Source organism: Marmota flaviventris, chromosome 15 (assembly GCF_047511675.1).
Source record: "Marmota flaviventris isolate mMarFla1 chromosome 15, mMarFla1.hap1, whole genome shotgun sequence".
NCBI classification, from domain to species: Eukaryota; Metazoa; Chordata; class Mammalia; order Rodentia; family Sciuridae; genus Marmota; species Marmota flaviventris.
The window spans coordinates 52,599,716-52,617,191 of NC_092512.1; the positions used below are offsets into that span (position 1 = coordinate 52,599,716).

General features: G+C 39.2%; 1 protein-coding gene across 10 annotated transcripts in view; it reads left to right on the forward strand.

The window, feature by feature from the left end:
- The first annotated feature begins 14,435 nt into the window (after nucleotides 1–14,435).
- Nucleotides 14,436–17,476, forward strand: part of Pag1 (phosphoprotein membrane anchor with glycosphingolipid microdomains 1) — a 134,402-nt gene continuing 131,361 nt past the window's right edge. For all 10 annotated transcript variants that reach the window (XR_011704683.1, XM_071602267.1, XM_071602270.1 and 7 more), the window contains exon 1: nucleotides 14,436–14,889. The gene's annotated coding sequence lies outside the window, so the exon portion shown is untranslated. The remainder of the gene's footprint in view (nucleotides 14,890–17,476) is intronic.

Below are 17,476 nucleotides of genomic sequence, written 5' to 3' on the forward strand. Positions count from 1 at the left end.
GTGAGACTAAACTTTCCTACGTACCTTCCTTCTCGCTCTGTCCCTGTTTCCTCTTGACCAGCCCCAGTGCCTCAGAAGCTTCTAGGTGAGCATCTACCCCAGTGTAATACCTATTTACATCTGTCACCACTCTTTCCAAAGACCAGAAGATGAAACATAGTAGCAATCACTGTCAAAAGCCTTGCCTGCCCATTAGAATTCAATGAATTGGATCCTCCCTCTTCACATGACCTAGTAAGCAATTATTCAAGCTTTAAACTTCTCAAGTTTGAGAATATAAATTTCTACATAAGAACTACTCTATTATTACTATTGATTGGTTTGCGAGCATGCCCCTTTTTATATAGTTAATGGCTAGAGGGGATAGCTTGTGGAATTTCTGAAGGACGAGTTGTTTCCTGTGAATTTACGTCATGACCTCACAGATTAGCAGGGAGTGGGTTTTCCCAACTAGAACATGGTTAGCACGTAGCAATCAGCTTGATAACAGTGTTGCTTCATTAGAGTGTGTGATATTCCAAGATGTAGCTGAATGCACTGAAAAATCCAAAAGATCAAAAAGCTGTTAAATAATGACTAATGGAAGAAGGGTATAGCTTAACCTTTTAATTACTTTACAAGAAATTATTTGCATCAGGATTCTTCTTGTAGGTTCTATTTTTAAGAAGACAATTAGAAGCAGAATTAACAAGTCAAATGTTATAAATATCTTCTTCATAAATTTTATTTTTTCTGATTGCTATGTAAATGCACAGTTAAGCAAAAAATACAGAAAAGTGGGCAGGAGAAAAAAATTTACTCACAGTGATCATTATACTACTGAGAGACAAATATTTTTAACATCTTGACACTTTCATCTCCACTCTATTCCTGTTTATTTTTCTTAGTTGAGATTCAGTCTATTTTTTCTATTTCACATTATATATTAAGTTTTGAGAACATCTCCTGTCCATGGACATTCAGCTGGGGTTTTATCCCTTATATTTTTTCCTGTTATAAGAAACATAGCAATAAAATTATAATACATATATTTAAACAATGGAGTTCTTATTTTTAGAAAACATTTCTCTGTTAAAAATTAGAAATTTAACGAATGAATACAACTGGGTTCTTTCTCATGTTCCCCAGGAGGTCATTGTTCATGTTTGCCTGGGTCATTGCTCTTTCACACAAAGAGAACATAGGATATGGCATAAAGTATGAGTCAACTAAATAAATATTTGCTGCATTGAACTAAATATACATCTTTATTGGGTGAGCCCCTAATTTAAAAGGAGTCAGTCTGTAAGCTTCACCAGCATTCAAACATCCACCATTCACACCTAGCATAGCCATTAACAGGCAGCATGAATTTGAACTTAGTCTCCTTCTGCTTCATCTTTTCCCTTTACTTACCCAATGGAGTGCTTCTCATGTCTCATTTTAATATGCATTTGATTTTTATTAGGTGTCTGATAATAGAACACATTCTTTTAGCATTAAAGAGATATATTAAAATTATATATTCGTGATTATGAGATTTCTTGTTCACATCTTTTTATACCATATATCACATTCAGAAGACTAAGTTGTATTAAGTTAAATTAATTCCATTTATTGACTCGGTTTTCGTTGTTGGCGGTGGTCTATTTATTTATTTATTTATTGAAGTACTGGAGATTGAGCCCAGAAGTGCTTTACCACTGAGTGATATCTCCAGCACTTTTTTCAATTTTTTTCTTTTGAGACAGGTTCTCCCTAAATTGCTTAAGGGCCTTGCTAAGTTGCTGAGACTGACCTCAAATTCATGATCCTCCTGCCTCAACCTTCTGAATAGGTGGGATTACAGGTGTACACCACTGTGCTCCACTTTACTTGATTTAAAAAAATATATACAATGCATGTATTCAAAGCACTTGTTGAATACTTTCAATAACATTTTTGAGTGCCAGCAATGATTCACATCTTACAATAAAAATATGATCAAGCCCATTTTACAAATGAGAAAATTAAGGTTCTGTTAGATAATTAATTTAAGGAGATAGTTAGGAAATGGAAAATACGTTTGAGCCCAGGTCTTCCACTCATACAGACTTGGTTTTTTATACAGTTGTCTATTATTTAAGATAAAAATTCCATGTGGTTGCCATCATGGTTTCTATTTATTCAATTTTTTGTTCTATCCAGAGCAAAGAACACATTGCTTGTACTTAACAGGTAGTCAGTAAATGTTTGTTAACTTTAAATAAACAGATGATGTATTGTGAAATTCTAGATGTAGAAGATGCATAAAAAATATTCCAGTTTGAATCTGTCATTTTTGATTTAGGAAATTAAGGCCCAAAGAAGGTCTTCAAGTTTACCTAGCTAGGAGAGTGTCAGAATCCAAATACGAAAAAATACAACTCCACATACGCAGGCTTTTAGATCCTCCTGTACCTTTTCACCTTCATCCTGGGAATCATGCAAGTGGCAAATGACTTGGCATAGATTGCAGTGGCTCAGCAATGGGAAGAGTCAGCTGCGGCTTCCCCTGGGGCCTAAGACCTCAGGGAGCAGGGGTCATATCTGTATCACAGGGTTGGAAAGCCTCACAGGAAAGAAAACAATAAATAAAGTATCCCTTTTCAAAGAGACAAGGCGGCAGCAGAAAATAGTGGCTCAGTGCATAGACTCCAGAACCACATGGCCTGGGTTAAAATGCATAGAGGTAATTTGCTGTCCCCAACTGAATGGTCTCATCTGTACCTCAGTTTCCTCATATGTAAAATGGGAATGTGGTATATGTCTTACGATTTATCATGAAAATTAAATGAGTTACATATATAAAATGCACAGAGAGCACCTGGCATAGAGAAAGCACTATATGGTAGTGGTGATTTGAGTACTTCTGTGTTCCAGAGACTGCGCCATTAGCATAGATGCTTGGCATATTATTAAATATATTTTACAGACAAGAAATTTTGAGCCATGGAGAGCATAGCAATTTGACTAAGATTTCAGTACCTGTCAGAGGAGGCATATGAACCTAGGTTACCTTTCTCCAGATCCCACACGGTTAACCACTGTGCTGGGGGCTGAAACTCACCATTGGCTGGTTCTCCTAATGAAAACAGAAAAACTACTTTGGGATTCCTTCTGCAGTAGGTACAGAACTCTGTAACAAGGCTACTTTCCCCCCCAAAACCTCCTTTAATTCTCTGTGGCCTCTGGAAAGTGGTCCTACAGTGGGCCACATCATCCTTAATTCTGAACAATCCAGATTAGCTAGCATCCTGCTCCAGAATTCAGGAAGTTTGAAATTACTAGGGGGACTCAAAAAGACAATGGAGCCTATAATACCAACAGCTCAGGAAGTTGAGGCAGGAGGATCACAAGTTCAAAGCCAGCCTCAGCAACCTACTGAGGCCTTAAGCAACTCACTGAGACCCTGTCTCTAAATTAAGTATTAAAAGGTGTAAGTTAGGAAATGGAAAATATATTTGAGCCCAAGTCTTCCCACTCACACAGACTTGGTTATTTATACAGTTGTCTATTATTTAAGATAATAATTTTTAAAATTCCATGTGGTTGCCATCATGCTTTCTATTTATTATGGCTATTTCTACTTATTATGGCTATTTCTATCATTTTGGCTCAGTGGTTAAGTGCCCATAGGTTCAATCATCAGTATAAAAGAGAGAGAGAAAATTGATTTGGACTCCTCTAGAATTAAACACTTGAAATAATCAAAGTCAGGCACACCTCTGAGACCTGCTCTTGAAGAGGCGAGCACCCAGATGTTTCTGAATCAAGAGCTCACACACACGAGGGGCAGGATGGAGCAAACACACATCAACATCCACCCAGGTGCCTTCTGGGCCTGCAGCCTCATTCAGAGGTGGAACAGAAGGATGGTGAAGCTTTCTCTTACCTGCAAAGTGGCCACTAAAATCACCTGCTTTGTCTCAGAAAACATGTCACACGTAGGTCTGAACCTCAGACTCAGGAAATTTTCACCTCTGTCAGTGTTCACTATGTAGATGAATCTTCTAGACACATGCATAGAAGAGCAGTCTACTGACATTTGCTTCTCTTTGAGCCTGTTAGGTACTCAGCGCTGGGTTAAACCAACTTGGAAATTTCTTACCACATTTGAGGGGAATGTAGAATACTTTAATGGATGTGATTGCATGTTGTCAAATTGAATGGTACCATAATGACCATGCCCTAACTCCAGTGGCTGTCATTTTCAGAGATCCTGTTAGTAATAAAGTATAAGGGTAGTATGTTAGAAAAAGCAAGTAATTACTTCTGAAGAGTAATGTTCAATCAGATAACAGAAAACTGAGATTTTACTGCTTTCTCATCTGAAATAAATTGTTGGCCTCATAGTCATTAAAAATTTCTCCTGCTGCAAATTTACTGTTTCAATTCTGTTTACAGCTTGAAGAAGATGGGGCAGGTGAGTTCAGCTACAACCTAGTAGGGCAAATCATATGCTACCAGCTACAACCCAGTAGGGCTAATCATATGCTACCCTGCTACATAAGGAAGACAGTCATTTTTATACTCTTGAGAATTCTTTTCTTTTCTTTTTTAAAAATGTTTCTTGTTTCTGTTTTTGTCAGTGCTTGAGTCTCTTTCTCTTCCTTGGCATATCATAGGTTAGATTCCTAAACTTTTCTATCAATATACATGACTCACTGACTTAATTTGGCAAGAAGATACTGGGTTTAGCTACTGGCATGAACATATGGCCAAATGAACAATTCTAAGATGAATGACAAAGTGGTTCCATGTGCACCAGGAATGGTAGAATCTGAACGTGTATAATGATTTTCACTATCTTTCCCAGAATGGTCAGAACTGGACATGACCAATAGTTCTTAGTAATGAAAGAAGGTTTGATAAGCTAAGTGATAGACTTGGAAACTCTGGGAAATTGACTTTTAATATCACATCTAGTCCTGACTTGCTCTCAAATTCTAGATAGGCACTTACCTATGGCTTAGCTTTTCCTATTAGTAAAATAAGGAAAGGAAGAGAAAAAGATTATTAATGCCCAGAGAGACTAGACTATTAAATAAGCATGAAATGCAAGGTATTATAATTAACAAGCACTTATTTTTTTTTAATTTTTTATTGTTGGCTGTTCAAAACATTACATAGTTCTTGATATATCATATTTCACAATTTGATTCAAGTGGGTAACAAGCACTTATTACCATATGAACTATAAAGCATTTCAGTAGTACTTAGGATTTTTAAGGCAATTCACTAGACATAGTTTAAAATACAAATATATGGAATATGTGGACTTGACTCCCCAAAGCTAACCGTACAGCTGAAGGGTTGGGTTGTATATATTAAAATTTGTTGATTACTTCACCGACCATCAATCAACACATACAGATTGACTTATAGACATAATAGCCATATAATTACTCTCTCCTTCAGCTTGAGATGGTGATATCATTTAGCTATGTGTTAATCAATACTGAAAATAAACATCACAAAAAACATGGTGTATTTTTAAATGCCAAAGAACGTAATGGTCTGTTCTGGTGGAACTTTTTCACATCAACTGAACATTCCACAATTTATTCTATCACTAACTATTTGGAATGAGCATCAGATCCCCTAAGTTATAGGGTGAAGGTCCCACTAAGACAACTCTTACTATAGACACCAGCTGTAAGCAGGATCCCCAGGCCACTTGCCCTTGTCTGACTTGGCTGCAAAGTTGGAGGTTCCCACAACCCCTCTTCAGGTTCAATAAATTGCTTGAGGAGAACTCACAAAACTCAAGAAAGCATTATGATTCTGATTACCAAAGGGTATAGATGAATAGCCAGAGGAAGAGATACATAGAGCAAGGTCTGGAAAGGTATACAGCACAGGGCTGTCGGGTGGAGTCAGGATACATCGCCTTCCTGGTACATCAATACATTTACCAACCAGGAAGCTCCCCAAGCCTCAGTGTCCCAAGTTTTTTACTGGAGTGTCATCATGCAGGCACAACTAATAAAATCACTGGCCTTGTGAATGAACTTAATCTTCAGGCCCACTTTATTCCCCAAAGGCTGGGGTATGTGATTAGAAGTTCCGACCTTCTAATCCAGGGCTAGTTCCCCCTCGGACCTCATTAGCATAAACTCAAGCACCCAAAGGGGTTAATTATGAATAACAAAAGACACTCCTATCCCTCGGGAAATTCAAAGGATTTTGAAGATCTGAATGTGGAACCAGAGACAAAGACCAGAAATAGTTTTTATTATATCACAAATGCACATAAATACTGTTTTATGAATGCCTCATAATATTCATAATTTATTTCTAGTCATTCATTTTTATAAACATTCATCAAGCACTATGTTAGATTTTTTTTTTTGGCTTACAAGAATTGGGAAATAGAAAGAGAACTTCATTGAAAGATGTGAAGAGTCTGGAAAATCATTGCACTTTTTCTTCTATTGGCTCTCTGTTTCTTGTTTTTCTGTTCCATTTTCCTCTGTACAATGTCCAATCACCCCATTTTCTCCCATCTACATTTCAGATAGAGCTAATTCTATTGGTCCAGCTGGTTCCCCCATCTGCCCTCTGCATCAGCCTACTCTTAGGATCAAGTGACAGCCTGGTCTAGTCAGTGTTCATGTCAGGTCTCAGTGCAGTCTGGGGTCACTTCCCTGAAAAAGGGACCATAAACAGGACAGAGAGATGGTGGCAAGATGAGGGGCAGACACAAAGACTTGCACCCTTCATGTCAAGCAGCCTCTATGAAGAGCATTGCAGCAGCAAGAAAAAATGTTCTTGGTTTTGTTATCCACTGTTTCCATGGATGATCATCTTTCCCCCAGTTACATATCTAGTCCTCTCCAGGCTGTGTTCAATCTTGTCCATTGATAGTGGGAGGGAGATACTGAAATATCCTAGTCCAGAGCTCAATATTAAGGAAATCTTAGTATTAATCTCATACTGTCTACTTCCATTTTTGCCCTTGAAATCAAGGCTTCATCCTGTAATTCATATGCAACAAGATATGACTAAATAAACCTTCATAATATGTCCAGTTCTGCAGTCCAAGGAGGATCTGATAATGAATCACTCAGCATTCTTTATCTTCCCCGCAAACCCGCACTTTGTCTTCCATCAAACATGATCACAATCAACAACATCATAAGGATGAATGTGGGTAGTCGCCTTGCAATTTGTATAAAATAACTATCAATTTGAGGTGTAGGGAAAGGGAGAGGAAGGATAAAGAAGTGTGAACTTGAGGAGCTTTCTGTTTCATGGAGCAGTTGAGATACATATATTGATAGCTATTATGCAGAGTAGTTTAGAAGTGCCATGTGATGATATAGACTGTAGATGGCACAGACTCTCACAGGAGAGGCTCCTCCACTAGGAAGATCAAGGTCAACTTCATGGATGTGCTAGAGTATGAATTAGGCATTAGAGTATGGCTAGTATTTGAAGATCAGAGAGGGGAGGGGAGAGCTTGGATACAAACAACAGTGAAACACAAAAGCAAGAAGGGACAAAGGATAAAGGTAAAATCAGCTTAACCAAAAGAGAAGCTTCAGAATGGGGTGCAATGGAAGATAAACTAGATTGTTATCACTCCCATAAATCCCCAAGACTTTTAAATCAAGAAGTCCAATCATGTATTTTCCACATAAAAATTCTAAGTATTAATATGGACAAATCAAAATACATGAGATTGCCTATAATTGGTTTCAAAATGGAATAGTCCTGAATTTTCTTAAATAAATAAATAAAAGTAAGATTTAGAAAGTCATTACATTTGGTGGGATTTGGAATATTCCTTGAATAAGTGATTTGAGCTATGTGTTCAAAGAAAGGGAAAAAATAATTTTAAATTGCTGTTGCTGGCTCTATTAACCAAAATAATGTCTCTTGGACTCAGCTGTCTCCTCATACATATAAACAAAACAGCCCCTACACTTTGTTTCTTTTCTAGCCAAGAGAAATTAGGCTCCTAGGGCTTCAGACAGCTGTCATGCATTTCCCTGACTGCCGCCACATGCGTGTTGGGCTCTGCAGATTGTTACCAACACCAACATCTGGCTCTGCTTGCTTTTTTTCAAACAGAGCTTAATTTTCCTCTGTTTCCAGAAACAGGAAATACCATGTGCACTTCAGTGGAATTTGGGATTAAATATTTCTAAAAGCAACTGCTGTTTTTACAAGACATCTTGGAGTGATGGTTTATTTTATGGCTTTTGCCTGTGGGAATTCTATCTGAATTGCTGGGAAATTTCCAAGGTCCCTTGCCTTTCTACCAAGCTGATCTTGTGTTTTTAGTCAACCTTAGAAAAACATGTTTTGAGAATCCACTAAAGGTCTGACCATCTACCACACATGCAATATCCCAAGTGCCAATTTTTGTCACCTGTTCCAAATATCAGGTTTGGCCACTGACAAATGTATAAAAACCTTGAGAAATTCTGACCCTCGTTGGCCCTCAGAGCTATTGACTATCACCTCTTTCTAGAAGGTGTTCTCTTGTTTGGGAGTAGAGAAGGGACTAAGTGAATGGAGCAGAAATTGACGGAGTAAGGAAGCCATGTAACCAATGCAGATTCTTCCCCATCTAAATGGAATCCTGGCTGAAAGAGAAAGCCACCATATGCCCCTTTTTTTATGACAGGAGATGGCCTGCACAATAGGGAGGGTATAAGGCCAAGAGCAGAAAATTTTATTTTCTGAAGTGCTAGACAGAGGAAGATGTGTAACACAGCAAGAAATGACAGAAATGCAACAGCCACTAAAAATCTTTTCAATGTTTCTGATGCTTAGAGACCGCATGAGTTGCTTCCCTTGGAACTGAAGCTCTAATTAACTTTATAACCTTCCTTTCTCAGTCTTCAAGCTTTGTTTGATGACTAGTACATGGTTTATGGTCACTGAAACATATTTTTCTCTAATACTACTTTAAATATCTTCATAAAAATTGTGCAATATTGAAGTGATAGAGGTGGAAGAAGTATGATGACCCCCCCCCAAAAAAAAAAAAATCTCCACCAACATTCTAGCATCCACATCAGCTTTGAACCACAAATCTTGAATGCTGATGTGAGGATAGAAATTTAAGGACTGTGTGAGATCAGGAGGCACAGGATGACAGGAATAGCCATTCTTTAATTTGTAACATAGAGACATTTCATTAAGACTCTTTCTGTTTCCACTTCTGTAAGTACTTTCTCTTTCTCCGCCATAATTTCTTTCTCCCAGTAGAAAGATCTGGAATGTCAAGTGCTCAAGTCCAGTGTTTTCCTCTGCAGTACAGTGTGAGGCCTCAGAGTTACATTAGGTTTTCTTAGGTCACCCCCTGAAAGCCTTTTCTACAAGATTCTCCTGTTTTTACATGAGCTCTAGTCACTGTCGTAAAAACGACAGTCAATCATGGCTTATGTTAAAATGGACATTAGGAGACCACTAGCTACAGATTTGACTCTTAGAAAGGTTTTACTCATTAACAGCAAGCATATAATAATAAACACCTACTATGTGCTTGAAGTTATCATCACTTCACGTTAGATAATCAAAGATGGTGACTGTATGATTACAAAGGCCTAAGATGCTGAGCATCTGAGCTCGACAAGTCTGTGTGGTTCACACCATGCCCTGTTTCCTCTCTTTCATTGCTCTCTCCTTTTATTAATGGGAAACTTGTCTGAGAGAGAGGGGTAAGTGTTTTTTAGAGATTAAAATTGTCCATTTCTATGATAGTTCTTTTTTATGGGTTTTAAGGATTTACAAACTGTTTATTAATCTCTGACTACCCTTTCTTATAGATTAGTCCAATGTTGAAGCCTTAACACTTTAAGTACAGTAAAGCCCTCAGTTGCCACCATAGAAGATTTTTTTCTTCTTGGTTACAAGCTATCTCCCAACTTAACCTCAGGAGCTGGTGGTATTTAGTCTTCACCAGCCTCTACTCCTTAGCCACTAAAGGCCACCTCCATTTTTCCTCTGCAGTCCCTAAATGCTATCCTCCAATTCTCAATCCCACTTCTACTTTGGGCCACAATTCTTACCAAAACTTATTTCCTTTCAGGCTTCGAGTTATACTTACCAGTTGACCAGTCCTTATATATTCATGGGAGGTTAGTTCCCTTCAGTTACACTTATGAAAATCTATAGATACTCAAGTCCCTTATTTTAAATGGCATAGCATTTGCATAAAGCCTACACATATCTTCCTGTATATTTTAAATTAGCTCTATATTATTAATAATACCTAACAATATAAATACTATGTAAATAGTTGTTGCACTGCACTGCTTATGGAATAATGACAAGGATAAATTTCCATATGTATTCAGTACAAACACAATCACCCCCAGCCCCTCCAGAGTATTTTTAATTCATAGTAGGTTGAATCCTGTGGATATGCACAGTCAACTCTAATGTTCTTTTTTTTAAACTTTATTTATTTATTTTTTTTTACATAGTGCTGAGGATGGAACCCAGCACCTCACACGTGCTAGGCAAATGCTCTACCACTGAGCCACATCCCCAGCCCCCAACTCTAACATTCTATTAACTTATTTCTGGGTTTAAAAAGCATTTTAGAGCTAGCCCAGAAATCCAAGTTCTGTATTATAGTTTCTGCTGTACATTCTAAATGAACTAATTTAGATGCAACATTTGAGATGCATGTATTTTGTAGGTTTCCTGTTTTAAGGCAAAAATAATTGGATTTTTCAAGAAGTATCTGAGGAGAAAGAGACAGACTGCTAAACACCCTCCATCCTCATCAGGGATTTAGTTAGGTTTGCAGTGATGCTATTCACTGTTACATATGTTCAAACAATGCAAGTTTTATAATAAATTGTGTCCAAAAATCAAGTACAACATACATACTGCAGAATTATTTTGTATAAAGTGCCATCTAATTCTTTGCTCCCAACTCTCTCAGCCTCACCAGTCACCTTGAACTCTACGACAGTTCTCTTATCTGTTCTATATCTACAAAGTAAGCAGGGTTGAACGGTTTTCCTGTCAGAGTCCCTTTGAGTGAAATGAATGAAAAAACATAATTAATAAAGGTAGAGAACTTTTAGCTGAACCTTCTCAGCTCAGTGACCCACCTGTGATTCTTGGCAGAGTCTAATAAAAACCTATCCTATGTATAGTTTCTTGAATGAAGGGAGAAGAGGTTCAGAGCAGTTTCTGGTATCTGTATAATTAAGAACCTTACTACCAACACTTTTAGGGGCATTGCATGAGGAAATTCTCAGCCAAAGAGCAGGCTTTCCTGACCCATAAGGAATACAGACCTCCAAGAGAAAAAAAAAAAATGTAGCTGCTATTCCTGCTAGACAACAATAGCAGCTAATAAGAAACAAATTCTAAAGGCCAATACAGTCAATATTTTTTTAAATATATATATTTATTTTTTAGGTGTAGATGGACACAGCACAATGTCTTTATTTTTTTTTTTTATGTGGTACTTAGGATCGAACCTGGGTCCTGCCCATGCTAGGCGAATGCTCTACCGCTGAGCCACAATCCCAGCCCCAATACAGTCAATATTAAGACAATATTGCATATTTCAAAAGTTTAATGACAATAACAGTGACTCAAAATTCAATAATAGTGGGACATATTAATTAACTTTTTATATAATTAAATTCTGGATCTCTTGAAGTCAGTAGGCAGATGAATAAAAATTAAATATTTTTATTTATTTTTAAATTATTTGTTGTTGTTGTTGTTCTTTTTAGTTATACATGACAGTTAATGTTAAATAAATGTTTTGACCAGAGTTTCTAGCACCTAAGAAAACTGAATGACAAGCTTGGATCCTTTACCTAAAGGTCCCAACATGATTGTTCTGCTACCTTCATTTTAAAAAAAAATTTAGATATTTTCTTATTAAAAACTGAAGTAAGTCATGCAATCAATGTGAAGCAGCTCCTTCACTTACTGAGAATTCTCTTTTTCTTAGGAATTCATTTAGTTTTTATTTCATGATCAGAAGAATAGCTTTAATGGAATAGTTATGTGAGGAATAAAGATAAAGGTGGGCAGAGGGTATAGTTGGCAAGAGCACTTCAAGACAAACCTCTGTTTTTGTTTTGTTTTGTTGTTGTTGTTGTTTTTGTTTGGGTACTGGAGATTGAACCCTGGGTGCTTAACCACTGAACCACATTGCTAGCCATTTTTATTTTTTATTTTGAGAGTGGGTCTCACTAAGTTGCTTAGGGCCGCCTTAAATTGCTTAGATTAGCCTCGAACTTGCAATTCTCCTGCTTCAACCTCCTGAGTCACAGGGATTACAGACATATGCCATCATGCCTGGCAAAGGCATCCTCTGGTTTAGAAGATTATATATAAATCTCACGTTTGTCTCTAAAACTTTGACTACACTGGGAGTACAGTTCCTAGCATTTACAAGTACAAGAACTGGCTTTGAAATATATTTAGGTTCTAATTTACCAATGGCAAATCTTGGTAAAAAACAATTTGGAAATGAAAAATAGTATTCATTTGGTGAATAGTAATTTGACCAAGACAGGCGAAGAAATAGACAGAGCCTTGAAACTGGCTCCTGTCAGGATTAACGGTTTTGTCTAGATCACTTAGTTTTTGGGCCTGGATAAAATGAGGATGATAATTACACTTGTCACCAGAAAATGCCAGTGTTGGCCTTTGAACTCCTCCACAATGCCTGCACTGTGTAACTGCAGTGTCCTAGAACTACGATGCTCTTAGGACAACATTTTGCAATTCCACTATGTGGAACTACAAAATTGGATGAAGACCAAAAAAAAATGTATTTTCTCCCTGTCTAAAAATGAAAGCCTGTCTAACTCAAAATTTAGGCATATCCTTTAAAAGATATGAATAGTAAATACAGAATCCATTTTCTTTTCTAGATTTAAATTGTTTTCCTCAGACTATAAAAAAAATCCAACACATACATATCTGTACTTCCACTTGAACACACAACTAATGCCCAAAGTATACTTATTTAATGTGCAAAGTATCTTTTAAAAATCTGCTTTAAGAGATCACTGTGAGGTTCAATAAGGTAATCTACTGAAATCCATACCTTTTAGCTTTTCAAAATTTCAGTTTCACTCTAACTCAGAAGCAGGAAGCTAAGCCTGGTCCTGGGATTCTCCTACCCTAAGGTCCTCAAGAGCAGGTTTCTAAGCTCTAGGTTGAGTCCGAAGTTTGTTTCCTCCTGCACACCTCTCTCTGCAACACACTAATATCCCTTGATCCATCACTCTGTTCCTTACTCCCCATCCCTTGGCTTACTGAGCTTTCTCTTCCAGCCAACTCTGAGCCTCCTATAACAGAGAGACATTATGTGTATAATGTTTAATGTCATTTGTACCATTTTTTTCCTGCTAAGGAATGCTAAGTAATACTAGCAGAAAATTTGAACTAGTTAAATAAAGCACGGATTCGTTTAGAAGGTACTTTAGTTAAAATTAACTTAGTTCTTTGGTACTACAAAATGCCTATTCCCAACTCCAGGTTGCTGGTGTAATACTCTGAGATTTTTGTCCAAACAAAACTCCTATCAGATTGATCTAAAGTGCTTGTTGTACATGGAATTCCAGAGCCCCACGTTTGCCTAGAGGCTGAACCAGAACCACTGAGGAGAGGGCCTGGGAATTTGCTCTGAGTTTTTAAAAGTCTCTCAGGTGATTGTCCAGCAGACCACTTCAGAAGCTCTGTTCCAGGTTCTAGCAAGGATGTGGTCTGGAGCTCCCCAGTGGCAGTCTCTCACAACTTCTTATAAATGAAGATTCTTCCCCTTATCCTCTGAGACCTACCGAATCTGAATCGGCATCTGCATGTTAACACATTCTCCAGGGGATTCTGTCACACACTAACAAATTCCCCAGGCGATTCTGCGGCACACTAAAGAAAAGCTTGAGAAACACGGCTAAACCCTGGTATCTCTGAGGAAGTTTTACAACCTACCTACCGATACCTGGGCCCCACCCAGAGATTCTCCTGTGCTTATTCAGGGGGTGCGGCCCAGGCAACGGGCCCTAACAGAGCTCCCCAAGTTAGGTACAACCAAGGTGAAGGGCCGTTGTCCCCCATATCGCAGCGCTTTATGGTTTAGCAATAATCTGAGTTAAATTGGCTTTTGTGGGCTCGACTGGGACCTCAAAGACTGCTGAAATAAACAGTGCTTTTTGAGGGACAATAGACTCTGGAGGCAAACAAGTTCCACCACAGAGCTTTAGGTTTACAAAACCCAAAGGCTGGAGACTTCCTACACCTTCCTGCGTGCTAGAAGGGCGCAACCCAGGCGGGGAGTCCCGGGCGCCCCCACCCGGGCCCCGCCCGGCTCGCCCTTCCCCGCCCCTCTTTCCCCGTGACGTGCCGCAGCGGGCTGGGAACATGCGCACTCGCGCCCCGCGCCCCGAGCCGCTGCTCCGCCTCGGCGCCTGTCATTCTCCGCGGCGCGGCGGCTAGTGCGGACTGCGGTCCCCGCCTGCCAACTCGCTCGCCGGCGCGCCCGCGATGTGACTGATCCTCTGGGGGCAGGCTGGCAGCTCTGCGGACAGCAGTACCTTGGCTTTTTCTAGTACGGGGTTTCTTGTTGAGCTGTGCTTCCCTCCAAGGCGGAGACACGCACCAGGGGCTCAGAGCGCAGCTTTCCGGGGCCGACGGCAGCTGCAGCGCTAGGGTTCGCGCGGCCGGGTGCAGTTTTAGTCGTCGCCGCCGCCCGGTGGTGCGCCCTGGCGAGTGCCAAGGCGCCGGGCATCGCTGAGCCGAGGCGCCTGGTGCAGAGCAGCAGCGCTTAGTCCTGCAGCCGCAGCTGCCTCCGGCCACTGCAGGAGCCAAGGGGCTGCGCGCAGCCAGAGTTTGCAGGGGTTGCCTTGAAGCCAGTCCTCAAGAACACTCCTGGACTCTTGCATCCCGGTAAGTTGACTTTGAGTTTTTGAAGTTGGAGGGAGCCGTGGGAAGGGGAGGTTCGTTTTTATTATCTTCGTGTTGTGCGCAGACAGGAGTGGCTCCTCTTATTAACAGGATTTCAGTTAGGGGAGGGAGTGCAGGGTCCCAAGAAGGGGATCCGCCACGGGATCTAGCCCAGGACTAGATGGCTCCAGCCTCTGGCGAAGGTTGCCAGTTGGGAATGTGCTGGGAGAGGACAGGTGCTCCGAGGGCATTTCGCCTGCTGCTAATTGCACATTCGAACTCCTTGACTTTGTGTGTGTTGTGTATGCCGGGCAGGGGCAGGTCTGCAGGGTCTTGTCACCTCTATTATAAGTGCTCTGGGGAGGACTCTCGTGTATGACTCCTGGATGGTCAGCACTGTAATGGATCTTTGGGAACCGAAGCTGAGCCATTCCTTCTCAGGCCTGCAGCCTTCCCGCGCATCTCTCTTTTCTCCTCCCCTAGGCAGAAGTTGCCAACGTTCCCATAATTGGAGCCTAGTCCTTTAGGGAGAAAAACAACTTATATGTCAACCCAGTGTTTCGTGCTCTAAGGCATATAGCATGAGAAAAAAAAATGTTCTGTGCGGCATATGATTTCATACACTTTAAGGATGTGGGCAAGTCTCAAAGAAATAGGATTAAGATGATGACACCTGGGTTTCACAGGGATTGTCCAGCACCTCTTATGTAAGCCTCCCAGCTGGATAACTTTACCTCTCTGCAGTGGCTGCAGCTGTGGCTCTTCATTCCATTTGTTTAAGGTCCAGCTCCAACAGTATTTAATGAAAATGCTGACATGATATAGCAGCCTGTAGTCAGAAACAGAGTGCACTCTTCAAATTGGAGTGTCTTCTGGTAATAGGGAGCAGGGGAGGAAGAACCCAGTATATTTTTCAAGGCAGCTCCAGGAATTAGACACATAAATCATGTTTTAAAATAGCATGCATTGTGCAGAGAGCATGTAAAGGACCCTTTTGGAACACATCCCCTTTGTTTTAGAAAAAGTAGAAATTGTTCATACCAGACAGTTGTTGAGTCTTAAAGTTAAGTGTACTGATGGGTTTAATTATCTTAATAAACAAAGAGCATGATTTATAGGTAGCTGCATTATCCTGCTTTGAAGGATAGAAATCTTTAACCTTTATTTCTCAGCTGTCCCCTAGAGATTCCTTTTAAACAGAGCAATAGATTATCATCATTGATGTTTAATATTTGAGTTGATTAAATTTGTAAAAGGAATACTTTGAAATACCGTCTAGCACTGTGGTAAGGCTTATTAGATAGTGATATTCGAAATAAGAGAAATATTTGGAATATTTGTGCAAGTCATTAGTTTAACAAAATGTATCACATTAAGACTTCCCTGAAATACATATATGCATATATATATATATATATATAGGCACACACACATATATATGTACACACACATATATATGTATACATGGAAAGAGAGAAATATGTATACATCTATTTGTGAATTTGGACTTGATGTCTTTCTTTAAACCAAAACTTCAGGATATACACTAATGTAAGGTTTATTTGGGTAATCTAGAGAGAGAGCAGTTATTTATGATGTTCCAACATACAAAACAAGATGAACTAGTTATAGATACTTTATTTAAAATGTAGTTTTTATATTAAAAATTCTTAGAAAATATAAAAATATGTTACTTCAAAATTTGAAAAGTTAGTCAATATGTTGTAGTTCATGAAAACATCTGAGTGCTTACCTGTAGAAGAGATTTCATCCAAGCACGGAATCTCAAACAGTTTGACCCAGAAAGCACTACTGTATTATGGTTAGGAGGACAGCATATGAGGCCGGGTTGCCAGCTCTAGTACCATCTGTTTGAATCTGAGAAAGTACATAATCTCTCAATGGGCCTCAGTGTCTCTAGCTGTAAAATGGGAATGACAGTAGTACTTACCTCCTTGGATTGTGGTGAGGATTAAAGGAGTTTATACATGTAAAGCTATTGAGCCACTATCTTGCATATTAAGCTTGCCCTGGATAAACTTATCCTTGCATCTTTGGATATTGTAGACATTGAACGGCTGTTGATGGAGGGCAATAGAAGTTTACAGGTATAACAATATCTTTTATATAATTTTATTTATTCAAGTTATAAATATTTGTTGGGTACCTACTAATCATACCAATACCAGCTGATATTTGACTTAGTGTCTCCCTCACTCCTTCACTATAGGCCTATGAGACAGTTTGCTTGATCTACATGTTAGGGATGAGGAAACTGAAGCTCAGTGAGATCAAATAGCAGAGGTTGGAGCTGATATTTTAAACCATGTCTGTTTGAAACTATGTTCTTTTTGACCCTTCTGCTTCAAGTTGCAAACAAAATAAGTGTATTATTATCTTCAATTTACAGATGAGGAGATTTAAGCTTAAAGATTAAAGTATGCAAAATGCTTAACAGCCCCCCATCACCCAGTTTTCCATGACTGGGAGCTATTATTACCATCATAATTATTGTTAAATACCCTGCCCTGGTAGCATACCTCCTTGTGTGCAGGAGAGATGCCAGGTAAGGTGAATTTTCTTCGCCAAT